Raw genomic sequence first — 12,942 nt, forward strand, 5'->3', positions numbered from 1 at the left:
CGCCCTGCCGTGCCTTCGCCTCCCCTTTACGCTTGTCCCCGCCCTGTTGGCGGCTCCGCTCCCGTCGTCCCGGTGCTTTTCGGGGCTCGGGGAATTCGCGCGCGCCTCCGGGCGCGCAGGGGGCGACCTGAGGGGAGCGGGCGGGCGGGCAGGGGCGGGCGTCTCCGCGAACGGAATCTGGGCCCTCTAGTGCTGCGCCCCGAAATCTGCGGCGGGGAAACGAGGCCCGCAGAAAAGGCCCCCCAAGTATTTCGGATCGCCCTTATCGGCTCCTCCGCAAACGCGCTGGGCGCTTTCTGTTTTTTGCTGCCGATCCCTCCAGTCAAGCGACCGCCTATTGGCGGGGCTGGCCAGGAGTTTGCCATCTTTGGAAGAAGGGACAGGCAACTCGGGAACAGTACGAGGACGTTGCTAGGATATGCAGAGAGAAAATTAGAAAGGCAAAAGCCCATCAAGATCTTCATGTGGCCGCCACTGTTTGAGACGATTAAAACAACGATTTTACAAAGATACTAACAGCAAGGGGAGGGCCAAGGAGAATCCCCTTTCCTTATTCGATGCGGTGGGGAACATCGCCACCGAGGAGGAGGAGGAGGAATAGGCCGAAGTTCACAGTGCTGCCTTTACTTCTGTCTTTGACAGTCAGACCAGCTGTCCTCAGGGTACGCAGCCCCCTGAGCGGCAAGACGGGGCCGGGGAGCAGAATAAACGCCGCACAGTTCAGGAGGAAGCGGTTAGCGACCTGCTACTCCTCTGAGACTGTCACAAGGCCGTGGGGCCACATGGGATCTGCCTGAGGGTCCTGAGGGAGCTGGCCGAAGTGATCGCCAAGCCGCTTTCCCTCAGTTATCCCTCAGCAGTCCTGGCCAACCCTCGATTTGGAAGCTGGGGGAAGATGGCAAGGCCTCAAACACACAGCACATCCTATATTATTACATAGAGGCACCTGGGGAACTGAGATAGGTTGGGATGGGGGTTGCCCGCCTTGCCGAGCTGGGACCTGCTGCCGTTCCTCCTTGCCTCTCAAGTTGGCTCTCTCTGCTCGACTACGGCAAGGGAGAGGGTCCACTACGGTTTAGGGGGTGCAATCTCTGTGTCTTTCTCGCAGAGAGTCACTCCAACAGTCGATCTCCCGCTCGCGCTCTCTGATGGTCCTCAGTCTCTCGACCTCCTCCCTGAGCTCCACCACCAGGCTGAGCAGCTCGTCCGCCTGCTCGCACCGCACCGCACGCAGGTGGCATCCTTCCCATCCTCCCCCGGCAGCAGCAGGCTCGGGTGTTGGGAAATGGCTGCAGGAGCAGGGAGGTCACGGTGATATGTACGAGCATAGTTTGCACTGCAGCACAGACTATATACTCATGGAAAAGTATTAGATGTCGATAGGAGGTCATGATGTCCCTGGACCAAGCGACAAACAACTCAAGGTGGACATGAACTGCTTCAGCTGAGCAGCCCAAGTTGCCAAGATGTCTATGGGAAACTTCTGTGATTATGTTGTTCAGCCTGCCTTCAGCAAAGAGGGCCTCACAGGACTGCTGATAATTGTAACTATAGGTATTTTTTAGAGTAAGCTGTCCTTGATAGTCTATTCTGTTTAGCTAGCAGGTGTTCCCTTTGGGCTCTGTGTTATGCACTGGCCACGCTGATACGGTGCTCAAAGGAAACTACACTGTTTGAACCTTGACAAAAGTACAAGCAGGAGATGGTCTGCGGCGAGTGGGAGAGGAAAAGTGCACTTTGAAACAGGGGACGCCCTGCTAGCGCTGCCTTTCACATCCGCTGCCGACGCATTCCTGCCTGGTTTCTTAGGATTAGGATGAGATCAAAAGTCGCCTCCTCCAGAATGTGTTTCTCACTGCTGTTAATTGTTGGGAGTTGTTTTAAAGTTGTTTTTCTCAAGGCTCTCTGCCAATGGTTGTGTGATATTTTATATACGCCCCTGTCTTAAACACTATAAGAATAAGGCTGTCCGGGTAAGAAACTGAAGCCTGATCACTCGTTTATTGAGTCCTGTCGTGCTTCCCCACCCGAGAGCAATCGACTCTGACCCTGATATCCACGGCACTCAGGCACTCCCTGCAGCCAGAGACCTGAAGCGCCACATCTCTGCGCAGGCCCTCTGTGTCTGGGTCGCCACAGCCTTCTTGGGGGAAGCCCGCTGTCCGGTAGAGACCGTGTTTGAACCTGTGGTCTCAGGCTCTGTCAGCAGGAGAGCTGGTCTCCTGAGCAAAGACAAAAGCACTCAGGTGTCCTGCCACAAGACCCACCTCCCACACCTGCTGCTGCAGTAATGTATGGGCAGCGTGGGCTGTGCTCACGCTCGGACTTCCCTCCCTGTTGTCAGCGGACAGTAACACCCTTTTCTCACCCGAGGGCTGCTTTTCGCCTCACAGCCAAGGGTCAAGGTCAAGCTCAAGAGATAGGAGTGGGTAGTGCCAGCTCCACCCCTGCTGGCTCAGCAGCCCGCCCTGAAGGACCCCCTCGGGGGACTCCACTCTCTGACCTGGTAGTCTCGGCTGCGGAGCAGACAAACCCCCCCCCACGATTGAGGAGGACACAGTCAGAGACCTACTACTCCAACCGGACTGCCACAAGTCCATGGGGCCGGATGAGATTCACCCGAGAGTGCTGAGGGAACTGGCGGAGGTGATAGCCGAGCCGCTTTCCATCATCTATCAGCGCTCCTTGTTGACTGGTGAGGTCCCAGAAGACTGGAGGCTTGCCAATGTGACTCCCATCTACAAGAAGGGTTTTTAAGGAGGATGCGGGGAACTACGGGACTGCTAGCCTGACCTCGGTGCCAGGGAAGGCTATGGAGCAGACTGTCTTGAGGGAGATCACGTGGCATGTGCGGGACAACCGGGGGGTCAGGCCTAGCCTGACAAAGTGCGGGTCCTGCTTGACCAACCCGATCTCCTTCTATCATCTAGTGACCCGTCTGGCGGATGAGGGAAAGGCTGTTGATGTAGTCTACCTAGACTTCAGCAAAGCCTTTGACACTGTCTCCCACGGTATTCTCCTGCAGAAGCTGGCAGCCCGTGGCTTGGACGGGTACAATCTTGGCTGGGTAAGGAACTGGCTGGGTGGCTGGGCCCAGAGAGTGGTGGCGAATGGACTTAAATCCGGCTGGCAACCGGTCACAAGCGGTGGTCCCCAGGGGTCGGTGCTGGGACCTGTCCTCTTCCATATCTTTACTGATGACCCGGACGAGGGCATTGAGTGCACCCTCAGTAAGTTTGCAGATGACACCAAGTTGGCTGGAAGTGTCAATCTGCCTGGGGGTAGCGAGGCCCTACAGAGGGATCTGGACAGGCCGGATAGCTGGGCTGAAGCCAACGGGATGAGGTTCAACAAGACCAAATGCCGAGTCCTGCACTTTGGCCACAGCAACCCCAGGCAACGCTACAGGCTTGGGGCAGAGCGGCTGGAAGACCGTGTCGAGGAAACGGAGCCGGGGGTATTGATTGACGCTCGGCTGAACGCGAGCCAGCAGCGCGCCCAGGTGGCCAAGAAGGCCAATGGCATCCTGGCTTGCATCAGAAACAGTCTTGCCAGCAGGAACAGGGAAGTCATTGTCCCCCCTGTACTCAGCACCGGTGAGGCCAGGCCGCACCTCGAGTACTGTGTCCACTTTTGGGCCCCTCACTGCAAGAACGACATTGAGGCCCTGGAGCGTGTTCAGAGAAGGGCAACAAAGATAGCGAGGGGTCTGGAGCACAGGCCTTACGAGGAGCGGCTGAAGGAGCTGGGATTGTTCAGTCTGGAGAAGAGGAGGCTCAGGGGAGACCTTGATTGCACTCTCTAACTACCTGAAGGGAGGTTGTAGTGAGCTGGGCGTCGGACGCTTCTCTCGTGTAACCAGGGATAGGACTTGAGGGAATGGCTTCAAGCTGCGCCAGGGGAGGTTCAGGCTGGACGTTAGGAAATACTGCTTCTCTGAAAGAGTGGTCAGGCACTGGAATAGGCTGCCCAGGGAGGTGGTGGAGTCACCGACCCCGGAGGTGTTCAAGGAATGTTTGGACGTTGCTTTCAGGGACATGGTTTAGTGACAACTATTGGTGATGGGTGGATGGTTGGGCTGGGTGATCCTGTGGGTCTTGGTGATTCTATGATGCTATGATTATCTTTGGGAGACGGACACCAACCTTGGTGATTCTATGATGCTATGATTATCTTTGGGAGACGGAGACCCCCTCGTTTTAACTTGCAGAACCATGTCCATCAGTAAGGCACTCGAGACAGAGATGATATCCCCATGCTCCATCTTTATTGTGCAAATGCTGCTCAGAGCTTTCTATTACCCTCCATAGACACCCACCAAAAACAATTATACATCAACGGTGGCTAGACTGACGGGCAACCTGTGAAATCTATTCGGTGGCCAAACGTACGCTCGCAGCAACTCCGGCGGTGCAAACATCTTAGCCGGGAGGATGGCCCAACTGACGGTCGCCCAGAATACAGAGACGCGCGCGGTAGTCTGAAGGGCCTGAGGGTGAGTATCTCACAGCCATCCGGAATCCATTGGTCAGGCCCAAGTTAGCAGCACACTTGTCGTCAGCAATCATCAAACGCCCAAGAAGCTGGAGAAGGAAATAGCGTTACGGAAAGTAGCATGCCGCAACGCAAAGAAGAGCAGAGAGGGCAGGACGCAAAGGAAGGTGAGCAGAGAACCGTCCACAGAATGCGGTTAGCTAGTTCTTTGCAGTTCTAACGCTGCTCTTCAAATTACCGCCTGTCTGCAACGGACACGTTCCAAGCCAAGCTGCAAAGGCCGATTACGCATAATGGGGGGAGGGGCAGCTATGGGACTTACCATCTCTTTTCTTTTTCTTTTTTCTCTTTGTTTTTTTTTTTTTTTTATCACCCACTTCCCACGCCCCCCACTCCCCACTCTGAGCTAGACAGTAGCGGAAGACTACAAATCAGGCACAGAAGCCAGATTTGTCTCAGGGTTCCAGCCCCCCCATTACATCTTCGGGCGACGTTAAGTCTTTCTGGCAGAACAGAAAAACTCGATGTACGCTTTGTGAGCCCGCGCAAAAGCCATCCACCTTGACTTCTATAGCTGACAGTGAAACAACCAGCACCCCTCAGCCAGCTTTCCCTTTCCTCACCTCCGACCTGCTCAAAACCCCAAGGCCTCTTCTCCGTATTACAGCATGCACCGCCGTCCAGAAACCGTGCAAACAGGCATCGGGCCGTACTTCAGAACAGCACTGCATTTTGCACTACAAGTACGTACCCAGAAACGAGCCATCGCTTTCTACCGCTACCCTCAGTCAAAACGCTCAGCTCCGTTAACAAGCTAGAGGCAAAAGATTACGGTGCCGGGAAACCCCAAGTAGCCTACTGTGCCTCTTTGCAGCATCAGGAGGAAAAAGGACGACAGGACAGAGCCTACTAAATTACCTACCGCTTACAGGTACCGTTTAGTGTACGGAAAGCCTCCACGGTACTTACCGGTCCACCAGAATCTTCCGCTTCGGATGACCTGACAACGGCCTTCTCGAGAGCGGCTAGGAAAAAGCGTAGGAGCTTGGTGGAAAGCAAGGCAGTGGAGGAAGAGTACATGGTTACAACAAGATCGGCTTCGGAGAAAGGCAACAGCTTAAGCAGATCGCTACGCCCCACCTCACTCGTACAGAAGCAGATTATCGGGTACCCCAAACGCAAGACAAGATGGTGAGTTTTCCTCAGCGATCTTTGAATTGGCCAATCCCTCTCCCTTGTATACACAAAACACCTTTTCACAGTCTCCTGCTGCTACGAGCACAGAGCGATTTTAAACCAAACCAAAAGCACCTCCATTTGTGCTTATGCCACTCTCTTATTTAGACCCTGCATAAATACTCAAGCGGCAAACAGTTGCTCACCATCCCTCAGTTACGGACAAATATCACCTTCCTATCCTACTTTGGACCGAGGCATTTTCAAAGAGCCTGGGGTTGGAACGGGTCCGGAGGAGGGCCACTAAAATGATCGGAGGGCTGGAGCACCTCTGCTGCGAGGAAAGGTGGAGGGAACTGGGCTTGTTTAGCTTGGGGAAGAGAAGGCTCCGGGGAGACCTCATTGTGGCCTTCCAGTACTTGAAGGGAGCGTATAAACGGGAGGGGGAACGATGGCTTACACGGGCTGACTGTGATAGGACAAGGGGGAACGGTTTTAAACTAAGACAGGGGAGATTTAGGTGAGATATCAGGAGGAAGCTTTTCACACAGAGGGTGACGATGCACTGGAACAGGTTGCCCAGAGACGTTGTGGATGCCCCATCCCTGGAGGCATTCAAGGCAAGGCAAGGCAAGGCAAGGCTGGATGTGGCTCTGGGCCCGCCTCGATACACGCGGACACACCACACGGTGGCGCTGGGAAGGCAGGCGAGCCAGACGGCACAGGCAAGCCAGTATGCGCCGCGGCAGCCCCGTGGCACCGAAGGAGCGCGGGGTTCTAGCAGAAGCGCTGCAGTAAGCGAGGGTCACCAGCCAGAAAGGCACTTCCGTCCGTCCACTCGTCCCGCTCCGCCCCGGCCCGCCCCGTCGCTCGCCCCGCCGCACTCGCCGGCGCCGCAACGGGCCCTCGTTCCGGAGGGCCTGCGAGCGAGCTAGGCTAGGGGAGGGAAGGGAGGAAGGGAAGGGGAAGAATCGCACAACGCAGAGCAAAGCCGCGGCTACCTCCTCGTCCGCAACGGCTCCTCGTCACGGATAACGTTGGCGGAGAACTCCTGGCGGGCGACTTTTCCGAAGAGAGCGGCGCCACCGCGCCAGGCGGCCGGCGACCTAACCATCCTGCCGGCCATGACGGCGCCCGCTCGCTACAACACTCCCTCCGCCCCGAACCTCCCCCACTCGGCGCGGCCCTCGGCGGCGCTCATTGGCCGACGGAGCGCCGCCGCCGACCGTTCCCGCGCCCCGGTTGGCTGTCTCGCCTGCTCTGCCGCGCCCTGCCGTGCCTTCGCCTCCCCTTTACGCTTGTCCCCGCCCTGTTGGCGGCTCCGCTCCCGTCGTCCCGGTGCTTTTCGGGGCTCGGGGAATTCGAGCGCGCCTCCGGGCGTGCAGGGGGCGACCTGAGGGGAGCGGGCGGGCGGGCGGGCGGGCAGGGGCGGGCGTCTCCGCGAACGGAATCTGGGCCCTCTAGTGCTGCGCCCCGAAATCTGCGGCGGGGAAACGAGGCCCACAGAAATGGCCCCCCAAGTATTTCGGATCGCCCTTATCGGCTCCTCCGCAAACGCGCTGGGCGCTTTCTGTTTTTTGCTGCCGATCCCTCCAGTCAAGCGACCGCCTATTGGCGGGGCTGGCCAGGAGTTTGCCATCTTTGGAAGAAGGGACAGGCAACTCGGGAACAGTACGAGGACGTTGCTAGGATATGCAGAGAGAAAATTAGAAAGGCAAAAGCCCATCAAGATCTTCATGTGGCCGCCACTGTTTGAGACGATTAAAACAACGATTTTACAAAGATACTAACAGCAAGGGGAGGGCCAAGGAGAATCCCCTTTCCTTATTCGATGCGGTGGGGAACATCGCCACCGAGGAGGAGGAGGAGGAATAGGCCGAAGTTCACAGTGCTGCCTTTACTTCTGTCTTTGACAGTCAGACCAGCTGTCCTCAGGGTACGCAGCCCCCTGAGCGGCAAGACGGGGCCGGGGAGCAGAATAAACGCCGCACAGTTCAGGAGGAAGCGGTTAGCGACCTGCTACTCCTCCGAGACTGTCACAAGGCCGTGGGGCCACATGGGATCTGCCTGAGGGTCCTGAGGGAGCTGGCCGAAGTGATCGCCAAGCCGCTTTCCCTCAGTTATCCCTCAGCAGTCCTGGCCAACCCTCGATTTGGAAGCTGGGGGAAGATGGCAAGGCCTCAAACACACAGCACATCCTATATTATTACATAGAGGCACCTGGGGAACTGAGATAGGTTGGGATGGGGGTTGCCCGCCTTGCCGAGCTGGGACCTGCTGCCGTTCCTCCTTGCCTCTCAAGTTGGCTCTCTCTGCTCGACTACGGCAAGGGAGAGGGTCCACTACGGTTTAGGGGGTGCAATCTCTGTGTCTTTCTCGCAGAGAGTCACTCCAACAGTCGATCTCCCGCTCGCGCTCTCTGATGGTCCTCAGTCTCTCGACCTCCTCCCTGAGCTCCACCACCAGGCTGAGCAGCTCGTCCGCCTGCTCGCACCGCACCGCACGCAGGTGGCATCCTTCCCATCCTCCCCCGGCAGCAGCAGGCTCGGGTGTTGGGAAATGGCTGCAGGAGCAGGGAGGTCACGGTGATATGTACGAGCATAGTTTGCACTGCAGCACAGACTATATACTCATGGAAAAGTATTAGATGTCGATAGGAGGTCATGATGTCCCTGGACCAAGCGACAAACAACTCAAGGTAGACATGAACTGCTTCAGCTGAGCAGCCCAAGTTGCCAAGATGTCTATGGGAAACTTCTGTGATTATGTTGTTCAGCCTGCCTTCAGCAAAGAGGGCCTCACAGGACTGCTGATAATTGTAACTATAGGTATTTTTTAGAGTAAGCTGTCCTTGATAGTCTATTCTGTTTAGCTAGCAGGTGTTCCCTTTGGGCTCTGTGTTATGCACTGGCCACGCTGATACGGTGCTCAAAGGAAACTACACTGTTTGAACCTTGACAAAAGTACAAGCAGGAGATGGTCTGCGGCGAGTGGGAGAGGAAAAGTGCACTTTGAAACAGGGGACGCCCTGCTAGCGCTGCCTTTCACATCCGCTGCCGACGCACTCCTGCCTGGTTTCTTAGGATTAGGATGAGATCAAAAGTCACCTCCTCCAGAATGTGTTTCTCACTGCTGTTAATTGTTGGGAGTTGTTTTAAAGTTGTTTTTCTCAAGGCTCTCTACCAATGGTTGTGTGATATTTTATATACGCCCCTGTCTTAAACACTATAAGAATAAGGCTGTCCGGGTAAGAAACTGAAGCCTGATCACTCGTTTATTGAGTCCTGTCGTGCTTCCCCACCCGAGAGCAATCGACTCTGACCCTGATATCCACGGCACTCAGGCACTCCCTGCAGCCAGAGACCTGAAGCGCCACATCTCTGCGCAGGCCCTCTGTGTCTGGGTCGCCACAGCCTTCTTGGGGGAAGCCCGCTGTCCGGTAGAGACCGTGTTTGAACCTGTGGTCTCAGGCTCTGTCAGCAGGAGAGCTGGTCTCCTGAGCAAAGACAAAAGCACTCAGGTGTCCTGCCACAAGACCCACCTCCCACACCTGCTGCTGCAGTAATGTATGGGCAGCGTGGGCTGTGCTCACGCTCGGACTTCCCTCCCTGTTGTCAGCGGACAGTAACACCCTTTTCTCACCCGAGGGCTGCTTTTCGCCTCACAGCCAAGGGTCAAGGTCAAGCTCAAGAGATAGGAGTGGGTAGTGCCAGCTCCACCCCTGCTGGCTCAGCAGCCCGCCCTGAAGGACCCCCTCGGGGGACTCCACTCTCTGACCTGGTAGTCTCGGCTGCGGAGCAGACAAACCCCCCCCCACGATTGAGGAGGACACAGTCAGAGACCTACTACTCCAACCGGACTGCCACAAGTCCATGGGGCCGGATGAGATTCACCCGAGAGTGCTGAGGGAACTGGCAGAGGTGATAGCCGAGCCGCTTTCCATCATCTATCAGCGCTCCTTGTTGACTGGTGAGGTCCCAGAAGACTGGAGGCTTGCCAATGTGACTCCCATCTACAAGAAGGGTTTTTAAGGAGGATGCGGGGAACTACGGGACTGCTAGCCTGACCTCGGTGCCAGGGAAGGCTATGGAGCAGACTGTCTTGAGGGAGATCACGTGGCATGTGCGGGACAACCGGGGGGTCAGGCCTAGCCTGACGAAGGGCGGGTCCTGCTTGACCAACCCGATCTCCTTCTATCATCTAGTGACCCGTCTGGCGGATGAGGGAAAGGCTGTTGATGTAGTCTACCTAGACTTCAGCAAAGCCTTTGACACTGTCTCCCATGGTATTCTCATGTAGAGGCTGGCAGCCCGTGGCTTGGACGGGTACAATCTTGGCTGGGTAAGGAACTGGCTGGGTGGCGGGGCCCAGAGACCCAAAGAGTGAGCCCCCGATACACAGCCCAACTATCTGTGCATATGTTCAGGTTATTATCACCATGTTCTTTGGTTATAACCACCCACACTGCCCGCAGCTCTTCCCTCTCTCTGCTCTGACCATCCCCCTCTTTGAACCATATTGTGTCTGTGGTAGGATGGTACGCAACTGCTCTCTACTTACTTGGGTTGCCATTGCTGGACCCATCCGTGTACCAGGCGTCTTCAGGAATAGGATGTTTTCCTTCCTGGACGGGACTCTTCTGTGGTGGAGCAACCGAAGTTTTTTTTGGTGAATCACTATGATACGTTACTGGACCTAGAATCTTCTGGAGCTCTTCTTTCAACGGTGAGGAAGACAGACTACTCCTCTGACTGAGATAGGCGACCCATCGTGCCACCGTGCGTGCCTGGGCCACCCCTGTCTTGGCAAGGTGGGTCAGATCTCTTACCCACCTCTGAATTGGCAACGTAGTCTTTACTATAACTTCGGCCGTTTGGGTTTTTGGCTCTACCGCTTGTAATGCAGAATAGGCAGCCAATAACTGTTTTTCAATCATAGTATACCTTTCCTCTGCTCCATGCCACACCTGAGACCAAAATCCAATGGAGGTCCAAACAGAGCTCTGATTTTGTCACAGGCCCTAGCCAAAGCCATCTGGAGTTACGTGAACATCTAGCTCAGCTGGGAGGGTAGGATCAAATAGACCCAAAGCCTGGGCTTGTTTAACCGCCTGTTGCACCTGTTGAAAAGCATCCTGTTCTTTCTCCCCCAGTCCCATAATTGGCCCTTTTTTTAAGTCTATACAGAAGTCTCAGCAGCTGCACCAAATGAGGTATAAAGGAATGCCAGTATCCCAATATACCCAGGAATTCCTGCAGCTGCTTTGGTGTTGTAGGGACTGGAAATGCCTGAACCTTATCTATGATGGCATTAGGTAACACTATGGTCTTTCCTGACCAGACTACCCCCAGAAATTTTACGGACAGTCCTGGACCTTGCACATTTGAGGATTGATAGCCCATCCTCTTTCACTTTAGGTAGGCAGTTAATGAATCTGCTGCCTCCCCTACTGCTTCCAGTGAGTCGGATGTTAACAGGAGGTCATCAATATAGTGGTATAGGTTCACATTGTTTTTCTCCAATCAGCCAGGTCACGTGCCACCAAATTATGACAGCATGTTGGTGAGTGCACATAACCCTGTGGCAAGACCTGAAAGGTCCACTGCCTGCCTCCCCACGTAAATGCAAATTGATCTTGTGATTCTTTAGCAATAGGTATGCTAAAAACACATTTGCTAAATCCAGGACTCAATGGTAGGTTTTAATTTCCCTACTAAGAGTGTCCATTAAGGAGGCAATATTGGGTACAGCCCCATGAATGGGTGGCATGACCTTATTTATTTCCCTATAAACCACCATCATTCTCCATGTTCCATCCGACTTCTGTACTGGCCATATGGGGGAATTATATGGGCTGTGTGCAGGTCTTATAATACCTACTTTCTCTAATTCCTGCACTGTCTTTGATATTTCTTCTTGCCCCCCCCGGGAGTCTGTACTGTCTTACATTAGTAATACAGCGTGGTTTTGGCAAACAAATGGGCTCATGTTTCGCATGTCCCCTCAATATTGTCCATATTGCCCAGATACTAATGTACCTCAGCTGCAGTCTGAACTCTCCCACAGCCCCAGGATATATTCTGGAATTGGGGCAATCGATACTTTATACTCCTGGGGCGGGAGACGCCCAACCCCCAGTTTCAACCATGTTTGGGTGACTGGAATAGTCTGCCCCCCAAACCCACCAATCATCACTCTATTACCATTAAATTTTTTTGGGTCTCCATATATAATTGACGTTTCTGCACCGGTATCCACCAGAGCCATCGCCTTCTGTACATTTGTCTTAGACCAGAATATTGTCAGTTCTACATAGGGCCTCCGGTCACATCTGTAGGCTCTATGGGGACCAGTGCTTTTCGTTAATCCATGAACTTCGCCAGATACAAATCTTTTGCCACAGGTGGCTCAGGCACTGTAGCCCATGACACCTGCTGATGGTTTTTTTTTTTCTTTTTGGTATTATGAAGTCAGACAGATTCCAGGTTGTCAGTGTTTCTTGTATAATTCATACTCCCGATTTTCTGGGAAAATTTTCTGAAATTTGAATTACTCTGAAATTTTTTGATCATTTTTAAGCTGTTTCCACAGCTGTAACAAAACATGGTTGGGTTGCCCATCGATTTTGGTAAACACAACCCCAGCCTGTACGAGGTCTTTAAACAGTCTTTTGTGACACCCATACGGGGCCTGATCAGGGCATCCGTGGAGCAGGCTTTTCAGTTTTAATAGGGAAGGCCTCAGCGTCTTCCACTACACAAACATTGCGCCTGGTTCTTACGTGCTCCGTCTCCCCTAAGTCTGCCACTAACTGGGCTGCCTGCTGTACGATGGCTTCTGATGCCACCAACGGATTTAGTATGGAAACCAACATCCCATATAGGTGGGAGGGGGCCTGCTGTAGTATCAGATCTCTCATGCCCGCTGTAAATTTCTCTGTATTGGGGCTTTCAAAAGCATCTGCGTACAGAGCCTCCCTCATACCTAGTTCTCTAATGTAGGTCTGGAGGTCCTCCATAGAGGACCACAAACCAGTATTAAGAGGGATATCGGTTTTGTTGGGCCATGTTAAGCAGCATGCAGCCATCAACCAATCTATAATAGAATGGTTTTCATCATTGTAGTGGACGGCTGCATATAATCTTTGTCTCAAGGCCAGGTTTATTGTTACTGACGCTAATTTTGACATTTCTGTCCCATTCACTAAAACACTTTCAGCTCCTGCATCCTATAACCTTAGGAGCCATGATAGAATGCTTTCCCTTGGTTTTT

This window comes from Cyrtonyx montezumae, unplaced genomic scaffold, assembly GCF_038088225.1.
Source record: "Cyrtonyx montezumae isolate F1298 unplaced genomic scaffold, pur_monq_1.0 scaffold_72, whole genome shotgun sequence".
NCBI lineage: Eukaryota > Metazoa > Chordata > Aves > Galliformes > Odontophoridae > Cyrtonyx > Cyrtonyx montezumae.